Raw genomic sequence first — 20,652 nt, 5'->3', positions numbered from 1 at the left:
TTAATGTCATATTAATGACAGCACTCCATAAAGGGAGTGATTACTGGAGTATTAATGGGAGCACCCAGTAACAACAGAGATTGTTGGAGTGTTATTGTCAATACTCAATAAGAACAGAGTATTAATGACAGTATTCAGTAAAACATAGAATTTTGGTATATTAATCACAACACTCAGTAACAGCCATGATGTTGTGTTATCATTATAGAAATCATCTAAAAGAGAGAACATTGAACTGTTAATGAAAACAATCAGTAACTGGAGGAAATGCTGGAACAATAATCATAGTGCTCAGTAACAGCAGGAAAGTTGGAATATTAGTGAAAACAATCAGTAACAGTAGTGAATGCTGGAATATTAACGACAGCACTCAATAACAACACTGTATGTTGGATTACTAAGGAAAGAAGGGGAAATAAATAACGGATACAATTAATTACATCGCTAAAAAAAAAATCGCAAACGTGACACCTCTATTTAAGAAAGGAGGCAGACAGAAAGTAGGAAAACCATAGGCCAGTTAGCTTAACATCTATTATAGTGAAAATGTTCAAATCCATTCTGAAGGAGATAATAGCAGGACATTTAAATAAAAAAATCATAATAAAATCAGGCACAATCAACATAATTTTTAGGAAGGGAAATTGTGCTTTACTGATTTATTGGAGTTTTTTGAGGAAGTAAGGTTAAAGCAAGTTGAATAAAAGACAACCTATAGATGTAGGGCGAGATTGAATGACCACCTTGCGCTTCAAAAGAAGCACGTGGTGGCACAACGTAGCCGATAGAAACCGGGAGACCCAGCTCCTGGATTTATCCGCTCGCAATGCCTCGTGGGGACTAACCCGGGCCACAATTCTCCCCTACCCGGCGGGGCGGGAGTCCCGGTGTGATGGAGTGGCGTCCCGCACCTTTAGGGGCCAAGCCCTAACATTGAGGGGCTAGGCCCGCGCCGGAGTGGTTGGCGCTCAGCCGGACGGCGGGAACGGCCTTTGGCGCCACGCCAGCCAAGGCCGAAGGGACTTCGCGGCCGGCAAAAGTCTGCGCATGCGCCGGAGCGTCAGCGGCTGCTGATGTCATCCCCGCGCATGTGCAGGGGAGGGGGTCACTTTCGCCTCCGCCATGGTGAAGACTATGGCGAAGGCAGAAGGAAAAGAGTGCCCCCACGGCACAGGCCCGCCCGCCGATCGGTGTGCCCCAATCACCCCGCCCCACTTTAATATGCAGTTTCCCCAAGCTGAAAAAGGCATCAGGATCTTTCCCCTTCGCCTCGGAGACCTCGGGCGAGCACTGTTCGGTACTGGTCTCCACAAAGTGGACCAGACGGAAGGGCACTCGTGAGGGTCGCCCAGGGGATTGGACGCCCCTAGGTGCTTGCCCTCTGGGCAGGGTGGCACCTTGGCATTTCTGGTGCCAACCTGAGCGCCCTGGTACTGCCAGTCTGGCACTCTAGCAGTGCCATCTGGATGCCAGCCTAACACTGCCAAGGTGCCCAGGCGGTACTGCCAGCTGTCAGGGCACTGGCAGCATGCCAGGTTGGCACTGCCAAGGTACAGAACTGGCATTTTTCATGTGGCAGTGATTGGGCCAGGGGTGCCTTGCACAGGGTGTTGTGGGAGATTCCGGGAACCCCGGGGTGACCCCTGATAGTGAGTTGGGGCTTGGGAGGTGCATGTATCGGGACCTCCTGAGATTGGGGCTCCATTTAAAAATGTGGTCCTGATCTCTCGCTACACTGAGGAGTTCCGGAGAGTGGAGCTTTTCAGTGCAGAAAACGAGGCTCTGTGTGGCCTTGACCATGTGTTCCTTGCTAATGCCCCCTATCTAAGCGTTAAATAGCGGGTGTTTCTCGGCGCTGCGAGCGTCGGGAAACATGCAGCTAAACGCGCTCGCGATTGGACTTTGTTCCCATTTAGTTAAATCGTGCCAGTAGTGTATTTGGATTTCCAAATGGTATTTCATAAGGTACAACCTTACTCCACAAAGTAAGAGCTCATTGGTGTAGGGGATAACATGTTGGCAAGGATGGAGGACTGGTTAGCCAACAAAAACAGAGTAGGAATAAATGGATCATTTTTAGGTTGGCAAGAAGTAACCATGGAGAGCCACAGGGTTCAGTGGTGGGGCCTCAAATATTTACAATCTACATCAATGGCTTGGAAATGGAACCGAATGAAAGTTGTCAACAGCACATAAAAAGTCTACAATGGGATTTTGATAGGTTAAGTGGCTGGGCAAACAATTGGCAGATGGAGTATAAAGCGTGAAAATGTGAACTTGCCCACTTTGGAAAGAAAGATAGAAAGGCAGCATATTATTTAAATGGAGAGAGATTGCAGAACTCTCTGGTTTGGCAGGATCTGGGTGTCTTGCTGCACAAGTCACATAAGGTTAGTATGCAGGTGCAGCAAGTGATTAGGAAGGCAAATGAAATGTTGGTGTTTATTGAAAGGGGATTGGAATATAAAAGTGGGCAAGTGTTGCTGCAACTGTACAGGGCTTTTGTGAGACCACAAGCTGGATTCTCTACCATTCGCCACCGGCACCGGAGTTCCCAACACGACGGAGAATCCAATGGCGAGCAAAAAACGGGACCTGCACCTATACTCCGGTCCCCCACTGGCAGTGGCATCGAGCTTCGCGCCCTGTACCAGCGGGAGGATGCAAATGGGTCAATTTGACTTAACTGCCTTTGATGTCCATGAGCTGCCAATCGCATTATGGTTAGATGGGCAGCATGGTGGTACAGTGGTGAGCACTGCTACCTCACGGCGTCGAAGTCTTAGGTTCGATCCCAGCTCTGGGTTACTGTCCGTATGGAGTCTGCACATTCTCTCCATGTTTGCATAGGTTTCGTCCCCACAACCCAAAAGATGGGCAGGGAAGGTGGATTGGCCACACTAAATTGCCCATTAATTTGAAAAAATGAATTGGGGACACTAAATTTATATTTAAAAAAAAAGATCCACAGCTGGCTATTTGAAAGCCACTCAAGCATGACGGGAGATGAATTAAACAGTCAAGACAGCTGAGTGGGTGTCAAAGCTGTCAATCACAACTCAGTGAAAGCAATTGTATAGTGATATGAATGAAAGGCTTGCAGATCAAAGATCTGAGGGGGTTTAAAGACAGCTAACTGATTTTTCTTTCCAAGAACTTAGAGGTGCTGCTTCCTCTGCCTGGATCAACTGAGGAAGGAGAAGTGCTCCGTAAGCTCGTGTTTGAAACAAACTTGTTGGACTTTAACCTGGTGTTGTAAGACTTCTTTCTGGATCAAAAGTTTATTGCACGGTGAGTTTTAAAACAGTGATTGTTTTTCATTACCTCTATCTAGACTTCTCTCTAGCTTTCAGGCATTCGTCTCTCTTGTCGGGGGGGCATTAAAGCAGGGGTCTTTCGAATGGGGGGCTTCGTGGCTGGGGTAAATCTTAATGGGGGTTTGAGGCATGGGACTCTTTTATGGAGGGGGTCGCAGGTAGGGTTCTCTGTAATTGGGGGGTGTCTAGTGGAGGTCTCTCTTATGGGGGGTTTCTGATAGGGATCTCTGTGATTGGGGGAGTCTCTGCTGGGGTCTCTGTAATTGGGGGGTGGTCTCTGTTAGGGGACTATGTAACTGGGGATCTCTGTAATTGCGGGGTCTCTGCTGGGGGTCTTTCTTATGGAGGGTCTCAGCTGGGAGTCCCTGTAATGTGGAGTCTCTGGTGGAGGTCACTATAGTGGGGGTCTCTGTAATAGGGGTCCCTGGGGGTCTCTCTCATGACGGTCTCTAGTGGGGAGGTCAGAGTGGGGGGGCTGTGGGGATTGGGTCACAGCCGAGCGGCAACATGCCTGGCAGCTGCGGACTGTGTCCTGTGCCGTCACAGTCGGGCACATGCTGCCGGCTGGAAGGGCTTCTGTGAGGGCTGGGGAACTGGTGGGGGATGTTCAGGGGGTGGTGAGGGGGCAGCCAATCTTTTCCACGTACAATGCCACAGATCCTCCGCATTTAACTTCAGAAACGGAGAATCTGGCCCATAGTCTCCCAAACGGAGAGTTCTGGCCCACACAACTGTACTATGTGCAGTTTTGATCTCCGAGGATATAATTGCATTAGGAAGAAGCAGTTCAGAGAAGGTTCACTCATCTGATTCCTGCGACCAAGGGGTTAGCTTATGAGGAAAGCTTAATCAGGTTGGGCTATACCTAGGAGAGTTTAAAAGAATGAGGTTGAAACATATTAAAACATGTAAGATCCTGAGGGGATGCGACAGGATAGATGCTGAAAGAATGTCTCCCTTTGTTTGGAAGTCTAGAATTAGGGGGCATAGTTTAAAAATTAGGGGTCTTTGAGATGAGGAGGGCATTTTTACTCAGAGAGTCTGGAATTATCTTCCCCAGAAAGCAGTGGAGGCTGAGTCATTGAATATTGTTATTGGCCAGGGTTTAGAGAACCCCAAAGTGTATTATGGAGTTCACCTAACCCACGCCTTTTACTAGATTGTGGAATGGGGAGCACATGGTCCACTCTACAGGTGTGGTACAGCAGAAATCGATTTTTAAAGCAAAACAATGTTTATTCTATGAGCTCAAGTTAACCTTTTTAAAAAATACAGTGAAAATCTTAGCAACCATTAATTCAAATACAACCCCCAAAGAATACAACACTAAGTGATCCTTACTTTCCTTTTAACATCCATAAGACTTTAAAAAAACATTTTAACAGAAGCACATCAGGTTTAAATTCACTACTGAGAACAGTTATCCCTCTGAATTCGCCAAATGATCAAGAGCTAGTCTTTACATGACAGACTGAGCAACATTACACCTCCTGCGGCTGACTGCAGCTCCAAGACTGAAATGAAACCAAAAAAAAAACACAGACACACCCAAGCTTTTCTCAAAGTGAAATTAAAAAGCAGAGCCAGAGCTCAGCTCCACCCACACTCTGACATCACTACAGTAACATGAGCAGACAAACATTTCTTAAAGTGACATTCTCATGACAGTATACTCAAGGTTCAGATAGACAGATTTTTGAACAGAGTTATGGGGCAAGGTGGAGTTGAGGCCAAAATCAGATCACCATGATGTTATCGAATGGCGGAATTGCCTCAATAGCCTACTCCTGCTCTTAACCCTTGTGTGTTCTTGTGTCCATAGGATGTTGGAGTTTTAATAACAGTAGTCAGTAGTAACATCTGCAGAACATTAAAGACAGCATACAGTACCACCAGTCGAGACATCAGAAAATGCTGGAACATTAATGACAGAACTGAACAATAATAGAAATATTGGATGTTCATGATTACAGTCAAAACATAGAACGTAGGAGTATTCATGACAGCACTCAGCAATACCAGAGAATGAACAAGAGGAGAACAAAGAAGAGAACAGCACAGAAACACACCCTTAGGCCCTCCAAGCTACGTCAGCCATGCTGCCCGTCTACCTAACTTTCAACACTTTTGGGGTCCGTATCCCTCTATTCCCATCCTATTCATGTATTTGTCAAGATACCCCTTAAACATCACTATCGTACCTGCTTCCACCACCATCTTCGGGAGCGAGTTCCAAGCACCCACTACCCACTGTATAAATAACTTCCCTCGCACAATCTTTACCCTTTGCACCTTAAATCTATGTCCCTCGTACTTGACTCTCCTACCCCAGGAAAGAGCATCTGACTATCCACTCTGTCCACGCCTCTCATAATTTTGAAGACTTCTATCATGTCGTCCTTCAACCTCCGTCGTTCCAGTGAGAACAAACCGCGTTTATCCAATCTCTCCTCATAACTAATTTCCCCATACCAGGCAACATCCTGGTAAATCCCTCTCTAAAGCCTCCACATCCTTCTGGTAGTGTGGCGACCAAAATTGAACACTATACTCCAAGAGCATAGAACTAAAATTATAGCTATCAGTAGCAGCAGTGATATAGGAGGTGTTATGGGCCAGGTATTAGAAGCTCCAAAGTGTATTATAATGTTCACCTGACCGATAACTTTTATGTTGAATTTGGGTAGGATGAGTACAAGAGCCTTCACTGCAGGTGGGATTTATCACTATCCTGGGCACTTTTATCAAAGCAAAATTTATTATAAGAATGTAGTTAACATATATAAACAATTTATCAATAATGTAATATCAATTAAAAACATGAACGGACACAATAGCCACAGTAATCTATGTATATAACTCTTAATGGATCCCCCTCAGTAGCTGTTTCAATTAAAATCAAAATCCAATAACCCGAAAGCCCTTTCAAAGACGTGGCCAGCACACTGTAATCTCACTTGAAGGGGACTGTTCCTTTTCCTGAATCACAGAATAAGACAATGCAATGCAAGCTCTTCGGCCCATCGGATCTGCACCGACGCATAAAAGACACCTGACCTGCCTACCTCGGGCAGCACGGTAGCATAGTGATTAGCACAATTGCTTCACAGCGCCAGGGTCCCAGGTTCAATTCCCGGCTTGGGTAACTGTGCGGAGTCTGCACGTTCTCCTCGTGTGTGCGTGGGTTTCCTCCGGGTGCTCCGGTTTCCTCCCACAGTCCAAAGATGTGCAGGTTAGGTGGATTGACCATGCTAAATTGCCCTTAGGTGTCCAAAATTGCCCTTAGTGTTGGGTGGGGTGCTGGGTTACAAGGATAGGGTGGAGATGTGGGTTTGGATGGGGTGCTCTTTCCAAGAGCCGGTGCAGAGTCGATGGGCCAAATGGCTTCCTTCTGCACTGTAAATTCTATGATTTTAATCCTATTTGTCAGTACTTGGCTCATAGCCTTGAAAGTTATGACGTGCCAAGTACTCATCCATCTATGTTTTAAAGGATGTGAGGCAACCCGCCTCTACCACCCTGGAAGGCAGTGCATTCCAGACCGTCACCGAAAAAAAGGTTTTTCCTCAAATCCCCGCTAAACCTCCTGCCCTTTACCTTGAACTTGTGTCCAATTCATAACTGACACTTCAACTAAGGAGAACAGCTGCTCCCCATCCACCCTGCCCGTGCCCCTCATAATCTTGTACCCTTTGATCAGGTCGCCCCTCAGTCTTCTCTGCTCCAGCAAAAACAACCCAAGCCTGTCCAACCCGTCTTCATAACTTAAACGTTCCATCCCAGGCAACATCCTGGTGAATCGCCTCTGCAACCACAATCACATCCTTTCTATAATGTGGTGACCAGAATTACACATAATAACTCCAGCTGTGGCCTCACCAAAGTTCGATACAACAGCTGGAATGACAGCATCTGTGGAGAGAAAAGGAACTAACTCTTCGAGTCTGAATGACTTTGTCAAAGCTAGGACAAAGCATAGTGCCACAGTGGTTAGCACTGTGGCTTCACAGCGCCAGGGTCCCAGGTTCGACTCCCAGCTGGGTCACTGTCTGGGCGGAGTCTGCACGTTCTCCCCATGTCTGCGTGGGTTTCCTCCGGGTGCTCCGGCTTCCTCCCACTAGTCCCGAAAGACGTGCTGTTAGGTAATTTGGACATTCTGAATTCTCCCTCTGTGTACCCGAACAAGCGCCAGAATGTGACGACTCGGGGCTTTTCATAGTAACTTCATTGCAATGTGAGCCTACTTGTGACAATAAAGATTATTATTATTACCTAGCACAAAGCTAGCTTTGACAAAGAGTCATCCAGACTCTAAATGTAAGCTAACAAACCTATGTGACTTGTTTACCATGGGGACTAGGGTCCATGTTAGATGTTATTTAAATGCATGCCTCAGGTTTAACACCTGTGTGGTGGTATGATTAACATAGCTGCCTGCCATTGGTGCAGAGCACCGGCTTACCATTGGCCCTGGTCGGTCATGTGCCTCTCGACCGATTGGTTGAGACCAGTCATGTGACGGCTCCCCGATTGGTCGAGAGGCTGAGTTAACCCCGCCTCCAGGGCGTGGTATAAATACCTAGTACGCCCGGCAGTCGTCCATTTACTGTAGTCGACCGCAGGGCTAACATCTAGCTTATTAAAGCCTTACTTTTGTACAGCAACTCGTCTCGCGTTCAATTGATTGTTCATCAACCTGCAAACAAAAGTTACAGCAGATGTTCCTGCTATTTTCTCTCTCAAAGACTTTGAACAGAGAGAAATAAGGAATAACTTTGGCTGCAGTCTGCAGAAAGAAAAGTCTGTTTTCTTTGTTAACTGCCAGAATTCTGGGGGCAGCAGGTCCCACTGGCCGAAGAGAAGAAACCCACAGGGATTTAAGAACACTAGAACATTTTCCTCAGTGTGGCCAGAAGAAGATATCACTGGAGTAGGCTTTATGGCTGAAAGTTGATATGTAAATTATCAGAGGACTGAGGGAGAGGGCCTTCGATGGTTGCTGCAGGTAACAGTAGAGAACCAGTTGGAACTGGGAGTGACTTCAGACTGTTTGTTAAAAGGACTAATATTCTGTGGAAAGTGTGAGGTAGAATAGATATGCAGGTTATCAGTTGTGCTAAGACCTGAATAAGTGTTATTATTTCTGTAGTTTAGTAAGTGAAGTCAATGCTGCTTTTAGTTTGTTGCAGTAAAAGTCTTATAACCTGAAATCTTTTTGTGCAATTTCTTACAGTCAGTCACTGGGAGTTCAAATCTCTTTTTAAAAAATCATCAGCCTCCAAGAGGTTCCTCATAATATTAATGTTAACACTCATGAACAGCAGCAAAATCTGGAATAATAATGATAAATCCAAACTCCTGGAACTCCCTCCCAAACAACAAGGTGTGTGTACTCACACCATGTGAACTGCAGCAGTCCAAGAAGGCAGCTCACCACTACTTCTCAAGGGCAATTAAGGATGAGCTATAAATGTGGTCCAGACAGTGATGTCCACATCTTCGAAATGAATACAAAAAATAAGGACAGCATTCAGGAACAGGAGCACAGATTGTTGGAGTATTAATGACAGTAGTCAGTAAAAGCAGATTCTGTCAGAGTAGAAAAGGTAGCAGTAAGTATCAGCAATAGATAATGATGCAGAATTACTGACAGCACTCAGTTACAGGTGTGATTGTTAGAATATTACTGTCAACCATCAGTAACAATAGACACTCTTGGTGTAGTAAAGACAGCACACAGTAACAGCAGAAATGTTGAAATATTTATGACAGTAACAACAGGAAATAAAGTTAGAGTATTAATGTTTACACTCAGTAATAGGAGAGAATGAGGAGTGCAAATTACAGTGCTTGGTAACAGTCGAGACTATACTCCGAAAAGGCACATTTGGTGGAATATTCAATCACTCAGTAATTTGGACTGAGAATTAATTAGCAGACAGGAAATAGAGAGGAGGAATGAAAAGGCTTTTTTCAAAGTGGTAGGCAAAGACAAGTGGTGTCCCACAGGGATCAGTGCTTGGGCCCAGCTATTCACAATGTTTGCTGATGACATGCAACCTGGTGAGAATGTGAGTGGTGAAGGGGATGTTATGGCTTCAAGGTGATTAAGATAAGTTGAGTGAGTCGGAAATTGTATGGTAGATGCAGTATAACGTTTATAAATGTGAAACTATCCATTTTGGATGGAGAAACAGAATGGTAGAATATTATTTAAATGGTGAAAGATTGGGAAATGTTGACATACAAAGGGACGTGGGTGTCCCAGTACACCAGTCACTAAAAGCAAGCATGCAGGTACAGCAAGCAGTTGGAAGGCAAATGGTATATTGGCCTTCACTGAAACAGCACGAGTACAGGAGCAAGGATGAACGAGTACTTTTCTTCAGTATTTACAAACGAGGGGGGCCATATTGTTGGAGAGGACAGTGTGAAACAGACTGGTAAGCTTGAGGAGATACTTGATAGGAAGGAAGATGTGTTGGGCATTTTGAAAAACTTGAGGATAGACAAGTCCCCCGGGCCTGACAGGAAAAATCCAAGGATTCTATGGGAAGCAAGAGATGAAATTGCAGATCCATGGCAATGATCTTTTCGTCCTCGCTGTCAACAGGGGTGGTACCAGGGGAGATTGGAGAGTGGCGAATGTCATGCCCCTGTTCAAAAAAGGGAATAGACATAACCCTGGGAATTACAGGCCAGTTAGTCTTACCTCGGTGGTAGGCAAAGTAATAGAAAGGGTACTGAGGGATAGGGTTTCTGAGCATCTGGAAAGACACTGCTTGATTAGGGATAGTCAGCACAGATTTGTGAGGGGTAGGTCTTGCCTCACAAGTCTTATTGAATTTTTTGATGAGGTGCTTGCTCTGCTGGAATTAGACAGGGTGCATTGGGCTCTGAGACAGAAGCCAAAGCCGAACGAGCTACCATGTGCAGTAATCATTCAATTCCTTAATTATCAAAGGAAGGTGCACGTCCTGGAATGGGCCAAGCAACAACTGGGATGACAACACCAGGTCATTGACTCCAAATTGCCAAGTGAAATAACCAATAATTCTTAGAAAAATACCCCAAGGGCGCGATTCTCCCGACTTACGAAAAATCGGAGAATAGCGCCCTCCCGCTATTCTTCCCCCCCCCCCACGCCCGCCTCCCGACACGAATCGCTGCCCGCCGTTTTTTTACGGCGAGCAGTGATTCTCTCCTGGCCGATGGGCCAATTTCCAAGGCCTTTACGGCCGTTTTTACAAGCGTAAAACACACCTGCTCTGACCGTTCATAAAAACGGCCGTAAAGTCCCGTTCTCGGGAACCATGGCACCGATTGGCACGGCCGCCATGGGCCCGCGATCGGTGGGCACCGATCGCGGGCAGCGGGTACTTACCCCACGCACTCTTTCTCCCTCCGCCGCCCCGATGGATCCATCCGCGGGGCTTCTGCGGGGCATAACGGCCCACGCATGCGCGGGTTTCACGCACAAGCGCGATTATGTCATCCGCGCATGCGCGGGTTGGAGTAGTCTAATCTGTGCATGCGCGGTGACGTCATCATAAGCGTCAGCCGTCGCTAACTTTGGCTCGCGGGCTTAGCGAAATTCGTTAAGCCCGCGATGCCGGTGTTCACGGCCGCGCGATGCTAGCCCCAACCGGGGAGCAGAATCGGTTCCCGGTCGGGGGGGCGGAGGCTGGCCAGCTTCCCGATTTTTCGTAACTCGGGAGAATTGCGCCCCAAGTCTTTGACCCTTGGCTGCCCAATACAATAATAATGATCTTTATTGTCACAAGTAGATTTACATTAACACTGCAATTAAGTTACTGTGATAATCACAGTCACCAGGTTTGTAAATGTAAACACAATTACTGTTTATTTATAACAAAGACTATCATTAAATATGCAGTAAATACAACTGGTTAACGGCAAGCTAATACCTAATATCCAGTTTAACTTGCACCTACCCTCTACGCACACACACACAAGACAGACAAACGCAGAGGGGTGAAAAGAGGTAAAAATCGTAAGTGGAGGGAAGAAGGAATCTTTGTTCCAGATGATGCTTTCAGCATACGTTTCTTCCCAGCAAGCTTGCAGATTTGTGGGTGGGATTCTCCAACCACCCTCCCGCTACGGGTCGGAGAATTGCCGGGGGGCGGCGTGAATCCCGCCCCCGCCGGCTGCCAAATTCTCCGACTCCGGGGATTTAGCGGGGGCGGGAATCGCGCCGCGGTGGTCGGTGGCCGCTGGCTGCACCCACCCCCCCCCCCGGCGATTCTCCGGCCCACAATGGGCCGAGTGGCCACCCGTTTTCGGCCAATCCCGCCGGCGTAAATTAGAGTAGGTACTTACTGGCGGGACCTGGCTCCGGGGTCCTTGGGGGGGGGAGGGCGGGGGGGGGGGGAATCTGGCCCCAGGGGATGCCCCCACGGTGGCCTGGCCCGCGATCGGGGCCCACCGATCCGCGGGAGGGCCTGCGCCGTGGGGGGCACTCTATTGTTCTGCGTCGGCCGCTTTCGTCCTCCGCCATGGCCGGCACGGAGATGAACCCCCCTATGCATGCGCTGGGATGACGCCAGCACACGCTGGCGCTCCCATGCCGGCCGGCGGAGGCCCTTCGGCGCTGGTTAGCGTGGCGCAAACCACTCCAGGGCCGGCCTAGCCCCTGAAGGTGCGGAGGATTCCGCACCTTTGGGGCGGCCCGATGCCGGAGTGGTTCACGCCTCTCCTCGGCGCCGGGACATCCCGCCCTGCGGGTAGAGGATAATCCAGCTTTGGTTTGCAGCCTGTAATTGGATTGGATTGGTTTGGATTTGTTGTATTTTTCTGCGAGCAGCTCAACAGATCATTTTGTACATGAAAAGAAAAGAAAATAAAAGAAAATACATAATAGGACAACACAAGTTACACAATGTAACTATGTAAGCACCGGCATCGAATGAAGCATACAGGGATGTAATGTTAATGAGGTCAGTCCATAAGGGGGTCATTTAGGAGTCTGGCAACAGCGGAGATGAAGCTGTTTTTGAGTCTGTTCATGCGTGCTCTCAGACTTCTGCATCTCATGCCCCCCGCTGGGAGAAGCTGGAAGAGTGACTAATCCTTCTGGGAGGGAGCTTTGATTATGTCGCCCGCTTTCCCCAGGCAGCGGGAGGTGTAGATGGAGTCAATGGATGGGAGGCAGGTTCGTGTGATGGACTGGGCGGTGTTCACGACTCTCTGAAGTTTCTTGTGGTCCTGGGCCGAGCAGTTGCCATACCAGGTTGTGATGCAGCCAGATAGGATGTTTTCTCTTTTTTTTGATCAACAATTTTATTGAGGCATTTTGGCATAGTAAACAACAACAATACAAAACAGTGTGCAAAAAACAATCACATAGTGCAAAAGCCAGCTCCCCTCCGACAAGGACCCGCCTAACTACCCCCCGAACCTATGTTGCCCTAACCCCCCCCCCGATCATTAATTTTCTGCGAAGAAGTCGATACATGGTTGCCACCTCCGGCCGAACCCTGACAGTGACCCTCTCAGAGCAAACTTAATTTTCTCCAGACCGAGAAAGCTCGCCATATCCAATAGCCAGGCCTCCGACTTCAGGCGTTTTGAATCCCTCCATGCCAGCAGAATTTGTTGCCGGGCTACCAGGGAAGCAAAGGCCAAAATGTCAGCCTCTCTCTCCTCCTGGGCTCCCGGGTCCTCTGAAACCCCAAAAATTGCCACCTCTGGACTCATCACCACCCTTGTTTTCAGTACCCGGACATAACGTCCTTGAATCCCTGTCAGTACCCCCTGAGTTTTGGACATGCCCAGAACATGCGGACATGGTTCGCTAGTCCTCCTGAACATCTGGCGCACCTGTATTCCAAACCAAAGAATTTACTCATCCGGGCCACTGTCATGTGGGCCCGATGGACGACTTTGAATTGAATCAGGCTGAGCCTAGCGCATGTTGCGGTCGCGTTAACCCTGCTCAACGTCTCTGCCAATAAGCCTTCTTCTATCTCGCCTCCAAGCTCCTCTTCCCACTTAAGCTTCAGCTCCTCGGTCTGCGACTCCTCTGCCCCAATAAGTTCTTTGTATATATCTGAGACCCTCCCCTCCCCCACCCATCCACTGGACACTACCCTGTCCTGGAGCCCCCGAAGTGGCAGGCGTGGGAAGGATGGAATCTGTCTGCGTAGAAAGTCCCACACCTGCAAGTACCTGAACTCATTCCCTCTCGCCAGCCCAATTTTCTCCTCTAGCGCCCTCATGCTTGGGAAGCTCCCTTCCAAGAACAGATCCCCCATCCTCTCAATCCCAGCCCTCCACCATGTTCGGAACCCACCGTTCATATTCCCCGGGGCAAACCGGTGATTGTCGCAAATTGGGGACCAAACCAATGCTCTCACTTCCCCCACATGCCTTTTCCATTGGGCCCAGATCCGCAAAATCGCCACCACTATAGGGCTGGTGGAGTACCGTGCCGGCGGGAGCGGCAGGAGCACCGTAACCAGGGCTGCCAAACTGTTGCCCCTGCACGGAGCGGCCTCCATCCGCCCCCATACGGATCCCGCACCCACCATCCACTTCCTTTTCGTAGCTATGTTGGCCGCCCAGTAGTAATTATTGAAGTTTGGCAGCGCCAGCCCCCCTTCCCCTCGGTTCCTCTTAAGCATCACCCTCTTCACCCGCGAGGACTTTCCCGCCTACACAAATCCTGTAATCATTTTATTAACCTTCTTGAAAAAAGACTGTGGAATGAAAATGGGGAGACACTGGAAGTCGAACAGGAATCTCGGGAGGATCGTCATTTTAACCGTATGCACTCTCCCCGCTAGAGTCAGTGGGAGCGCATGCCACCTCCGGAACTCGACCCTCATTTGCTCCCCAACCGAGATAAGTTCAACTTGTGCAGCCGGCCCCAGTCCCGCGCCACCTGTATCCCTAAGTATCTAAAACTGTCCCCTACTAACCTAAACGGCAGCCCCCTCAGCCGACTCTCCTGGCCCCTCGCCTGGACTACAAACAACTCACTGTTTGCCATGTTCAGTTTATACCCGAGTACCGGCCAAATTCCCTCAGGATTCCCATGATTTCATCCATCCCAGCCACTGGATCCGTGATGTATAAGAGGTCGTCGGCGTACAACAAAACTCTGTGTTCCAACCCCCTCCCCCCGTACCAGCCTCTCCCAACCCCTAGAAGCTCTCCGGGCAATTGCCAGCGGCTCTGTTGCTAGCGCAAACAGCAGTAAGGAGAGGGGACACCCCGCCTTGTCCCTCGGTACAGTCTAAAATAGTCGGAGGTCGTCCTATTTGTCCTTACACCAGCCTCTGGAGCCTGGTACAACAGTCTGACCCAGTCGATAATGCCCTCCCTGAACCCAAATCGTTCCAGCGCCTCCCATAAATAGTCCCACTCAACCCGGTCAAAACCCTTCTGGCATCCATTGCCACAACTACCTCTGCCTCCCTACTCTCCGGGGGCATCATGATCACATTCAGCAACCTTCTTAGGTTGGCCACCAACTGCCTGCCCTTGACAAACCCGGTTTGATCTTCCTTAATAACGTCCGGCACACAGTCCTCAATCCCAGCTGCCAAGAGCTTGGCCAGTATTTTAGCATCTACATTGGGCAGAGGGATCGGCCTATAGGACTCACATGCCTCCAGGTCTTTGTCCCGTTTCAATATCAGGGAGATGATGGCCTGTGACATTGTTGGGTTTAGAACCCCTCTGTCTCTTGCCTCATTAAAAAGCCCCACTATCTCAGAGAACTTTTGATAAAACTCCACTGCATGGCCCTCAAGCCCCCCAATATTTCTTCGGTCCTAATCGGGGCCCCCAGCCCGTCTACCAACCCCCTACCCACTTTGGGGAAGGTCAGTCCATCCATAAAGTGCCTCATCCCCTCCGGCCCCACACGGGGTTCCGAGGTATAAAGCTTACTATAGAAGTCCCTGAACACCTTGTTGAGCCCTGCCGGATCCCCTACCAAGTCTCCTCCCCCCCCCCCCCCCCCCCCCCCGTCGATTGCCTTCCCTATTTCCCTGGCCACCTCCCTCTTCCTCAGTTGCAGTGCCAGCATTCTACTGGCTTTCTCCCCGTTCGTAAATCGCACTGAGGGGATGAGGCTATTAAGGGAACGATGAAGGCTACAGACTGGCTTTCTCCCCGTGCTCATAAATGACACTCCTCGCCTTCCGAGCTGCTCCACAGCCTTACCTGTGGACAACACCCCAAACTCAGTCTGTAGCCTTCGACGTTTCCTTAATAGCTCTGCCCTCGGGGTCTCCGCATACCTCCTATCTGTCCTTCACCAGTCGGTTCTGCCCTGTCCGTCCTGTCCCTATGTGCTCGAATTGAGATCAGCTCCCCTCTCACCACTGTATTCAGCGCCTCCCAGAGCACCGCAGCTGAGACTAGATAGGATGCAGAATGAGGAGCCAAGTCCTAGGTTTTGAAGCTTTGATATGAGCTTGGCTGGAATTATGGTGTTGAAGGCGGAGCTATAGTCTATAAATAGGAGTCAGATGTCAGAGTCCTTGTTGTCAGATGCTCGAGGGATGAGTGTAGGGCCAGGGAAATGGAGTCTGCTGTGGATCGGTTGCGGCGGCATGCGAATTGCAGTGGATCAAGGCGTTCTGGGAGTATGGAGGTGATGCGTTTCATGACCAATCTCTCGAAGCACTTCATTACGACTGAAGTCAGGGCCACCGGACGGTAGTCATTGAGGCACGTTGCCTCAAATGATTCAATTCCTCAATTGCTTCCAATGATCTTCTTTGTAGATTTATTCATCCAGTTAATCTATATGTTTGAAATGCATTGCTCACAGCTTTCCCTGGAGAGGCACCTTATTTTTCATCAAATTGTGCTTTCAGTTCGTGGTTTATCTTCAGGTGTCTGTAGTTCCAGGAAAACAGCACCCAGAGGCTTTCTGGGGGGGAGAGTCAGCCCTCACAGTTGGGCTTCTGGAGAGAGTTAGCTGGATCTTTCTGGAGAGAGTTAGTTAGATCCCTTTACCGTGCTGCCAGAATCAAAACTCAAACCAAAACTCAAACCTGGATTCTAAAAAGCATTACAGTGGGATCAGATCCAATCACCACCTGTTACGGGCACAGCACAGCCTATTGGGCCAATCCATTGGCCACCAGATAATCAATCAAACCTTGTCCCAAATCATTTCTGTGTCACTGATGCCGGCCAGTCTGCAACTCTAGTTTAAATGCTTCCGGATTCTTCTTGCTTGAATTAAAAACACAGGCTGCTTGCCTTAAAGCGATATGCCCATTAATCATCCATGGATCAAAAATGTAAAGGCCAAAATAAAAGAAAGGGGAAATAAGGCAATAAACAGGGAATAAATAAGAAGGGCCCTTACAGTATATTAACAATACTACTCAGTAACAACTGAAAATGCTGGAGTGTATGGCAGACTGTTAGAGTAGTAACAAAAGCACTCAAGAAAAGCAGAGCATGTTGGGCTATGAATTACAGTTATGAATTACAACAAGTGAATGTTAGAGTACTAATGATAACATCGCTAACAGTAAACAATACTTTTGTATTCATGACAGCACTCAGTAACAGCAGCAATTTCCTAGGTGAGTGCAGCTCCAACAACACTCAAGAACCTCAACATCACCCAGGACAAAACAGCACCCTTAATTGGCTTTCCATCCATCACCTTCAATATTCATTCCCTCCAGCACGATGCACCATAGTAACAGTGTATATTTACAAGATTAGCGGCAGCAATTCAGCAACCTCCTTCAACAATACCTTCTAAATCAATAACCTCTACTACCTACAAGGATAAGGGCAGCTGATGCATGGGAACACCACCACTTGTATGTTCTCCTCCATGTCTTACTTGGAACAATGTCGCCGTTCCTTCACTGTCACTGGGTCAAAATCGGGCAGTCCCTTTTAACAGCACTCTAGGTGTTCCTACAGCAAATAATCCACAGCAGTTCAAGAAAGCAACACATCAACAATGGAAGGTCCCGGGTGGGAGCCGCCTCTGTTTGTCAGTGTAACATCCTCTTCCAATTCCTTTCACATATTGAACGGTATGGTCAGGATTTTGGACCCCACAAAACATACTCTAGTGGTGCTGCTGATAAGTTGGGCGGCGAGGTGCCAGAGACGGCAGCAGCATAAGTGTCTCCATTGGCTTGAGACAGCGGCCCATGTGCCGGACCCTGCCCAACACCCTGACGCCCCGGCCGCCCATCAGGTCAGGGTGAGACCCAGAGGGGGAGGCCCACGATGGCCCAGACTATACAGGCGTCACTGTCTGTTCGAGCAGATAATGGACAGCGCGTGCCACAGAAGGTTCCACCTCAACAAGGAGACAGTACGGCACCTGTGCCATGTCCTTGCGGCCCTGGCACCATGTGGAGAAGGAGGCCATCCGCTCTCTGTGGCGTCAAAAGCACCTCAGCCCTGAGCATTTACGCCTCGGGATCATTCAAGGGCTCGAGTGGGGACCTGTGTCACAAGCCACAACCCAGAGGTGCATCTGACAGGTCACGGATGCCTGGTTTGTCTGGGCGGAAAACTATATCAACTTTGACATGGATCAAATCCAACAAGGTACCCAGGCAGCAGGATTCTTCATCATTGTCAAGATGACCCAGGTCCAGAGGCTTATAGAGTGCGAGCATGTCGCTTGCACGCACCTGACCAGCTAGCAGTGTCCGACATCAACAGGAAGGGGTTCCACTCCCTGAACATAAGCTCTTGTGTGACCACCACATGCAGATCAAGCATAAAAGCAAATTACTGCGGATGCTGGAATCTGAAACGTTTCTGGTCAGGGTTACAGGTAGTCGGTGGGGCAGCTTTGACAAAGAGTCATCGGATTCGAAACGTTAGCTCTTTTCTCTCCCTACAGATGCTGCCAGACCTGCTGAGATTTTCCAGCATTTTCTCTTTCGATGCAGATCATGTACACATGTGTACGCTTCCCAGGCAGTGAGCACGACAGCTACATCCTGGGCAGTCAGACATCCCTGGCTTCTTTGAGGACCATCCCTGGATGGCCGGTAGGCTCCTGAGGGAGTAAGGAATACATGCTGAGGACCTGGCTAATGACACCTGTACGGAAGCCGGAGACCGAAGCAGAGACCTGATACAACAAGGCCTATGTGGCCACCGGAGCAGCCATTGAGTAACAGCTTAAACTATGCTTCAGATACCTCGACCGCTCCAGTGGTGCCCTGCCGTACACCCCTCGAAGGATCACCCGCTTTGTGATGGTCTGCTGTGTGCTCCTCAACTTGCCACAGCAGTGGGGCGATGTGCTGGAGGTGGGGGATGAGGAACATGTGACCACCTCCGAGGAGGAGGAAGAGGATGAGGATGATGAGGAGGTTCTGACAGCAGGTGCTCGAGGACGATTCAATGGAGGAACCACGGGACCAGCCAGAGGTTGGAAGACAGGTGGCAGGGGCGAAGGTTCAGCAAGTCGGAGGGTCGGGGCCTCATACTTGCCCAGCATGACTTGGTCTGTGATCACTACCATCCCCACCCCACCTCCAACCACCACCCATTTCGCACCACCTGCAAAGGACCTTGGGAATTGTGGTCAGCTTGGACACAGACAGGTAAACAGCCTCAGTGTATTGTGCAAAGAAATCAGACCTGACCAAAACTTGGATCCATTAAGAGTCAATCACCATTTTCCCCAGGACAATAGAGTTTAAATCAAGGAGTTACAACAGTAGCAGACTAACCGGTGCCACTTCCCCTTATTTGGAAAGGCCTACATGCCTAGGACAATGATAGCTAGGACCCGCCCCCAAGGTATCAGCCTCCTAACTGGCCAGGATTAATAAGGGTGATTGAAACCCTATCGATCCATTGGAGCTGGAGATAAGATCGCCCAAAAGAGCGGGAAAGAGAAGGATAAGAAGCCCTGCGCACTAGGGATCGGCCTCTTTTGGACCGGCCTGAGTGCGACTAATTGCAGCATATCAACCAGCCAAGTTCAAGGACCCGTGATCGCTACCTGAAGGACAAGCCCAGCCGAGACGAACCAGAAGACTTCCAACCGACCCACGTGGACACAGATAAAGGCCTTATCTCTCGCACAGAGCTGGTCACCCCGAAGTTAAGTTAAGGTCATCTTAGTTGTTAGGTCTAGTTTAGTGCATAGTCGTGTGTATTATTGTATATAGAAATAAGTCTTGTCTAATTAATAAACTGTCTTTGAACAAATCATTAGTTGTGTGGTCATTCGGTCAATATAAGAAACAGCTTGTGGTTCACATGGAAATAATGAAGTCAACACACCCTTCCAAGATCTGTGTTACATCAGTCCACCGTGCTGGGACTGTGTCGGCACTGTCACCGTGCTGGGACTGTGTCGGCACTGTCACCGTGCTGGGACTGTGTCGGCACAGTCACCGTGCTGGGACTGTGTCGGCACTGTCACCGTGCTGGGTCTGTGTCGGCACTGTCACCGTGCTGGGACTGTGTCGGCACTGTCACCGTGCTGGGACTGTGTCGGCACTGTCACCGTGCTGGGACTGTGTCGGTACTGTCACCGTGCTGGGACTGTGTCGGCACTGTCACCGTGCTGGGACTGTGTCGGTACTGTCACCGTGCTGGGACTGTGTCGGCACTGTCACCGTGCTGGGTCTGTGTCGGCACTGTCGCCGTGCTGGGACTGTGTCGGCACTGTCACCGTGCTGGGACTGTGTCGGCACTGTCGCCGTGCTGGGACTGTGTCGGCACTGTCACCGTGCTGGGACTGTGTCGGCACTGTCACCGTGCTGGGTCTGTGTCGGCACTGTCACCGTGCTGGGACTGTGTCGGCACTGTCACCGTGCTGGGACTGTGTCGGCACTGTCACCGTGCTGGGACTGTGTCGGCACTGTCACCGTGCTGGGACTGTGTCGGCACTGTCACCGTGCTGGGACTGTGTCGGCACTGTCACCGTGCTGGGTCTGTGTCGGCACTGTCACCGTGCTGGGTCTGTGTCGGCACTGTCACCGTGCTGGGACTGTGTCGGCACTGTCACCGTGCTGGGACTGTGTCGGCACTGTCACCGTGCTGGGACTGTGTCGGCACTGTCACCGTGCTGGGACTGTGTCGGCACTGTCACCGTGCTGGGTCTGTGTCGGCACTGTCACCGTGCTGGGACTGTGTCGGTACTGTCACCGTGCTGGGACTGTGTCGGCACTGTCACCGTGCTGGGACTGTGTCGGCACAGTCACCGTGCTGGGACTGTGTCGGCACAGTCACCGTGCTGGGACTGTGTCGGCACTGTCACCGTGCTGGGACTGTGTCGGTACTGTCACCGTGCTGGGACTGTGTCGGCACTGTCGCCGTGCTGGGACTGTGTCGGCACTGT

The 20,652-nt window shown here is 49.6% G+C and overlaps 1 protein-coding gene across 1 annotated transcript in view; it reads right to left on the bottom strand.

Annotated features, from left to right (window-relative positions):
* LOC119973771 (voltage-dependent calcium channel subunit alpha-2/delta-2-like) overlaps positions 1–20,652 on the bottom strand; it is a 979,537-nt gene that overhangs the window by 905,452 nt on the left and 53,433 nt on the right. The window lies entirely within an intron of this gene.

This window comes from Scyliorhinus canicula, chromosome 11, assembly GCF_902713615.1.
Source record: "Scyliorhinus canicula chromosome 11, sScyCan1.1, whole genome shotgun sequence".
Classification (NCBI taxonomy): Eukaryota; Metazoa; Chordata; class Chondrichthyes; order Carcharhiniformes; family Scyliorhinidae; genus Scyliorhinus; species Scyliorhinus canicula.
This window is presented reverse-complemented; position numbering and strand designations above follow the sequence as displayed.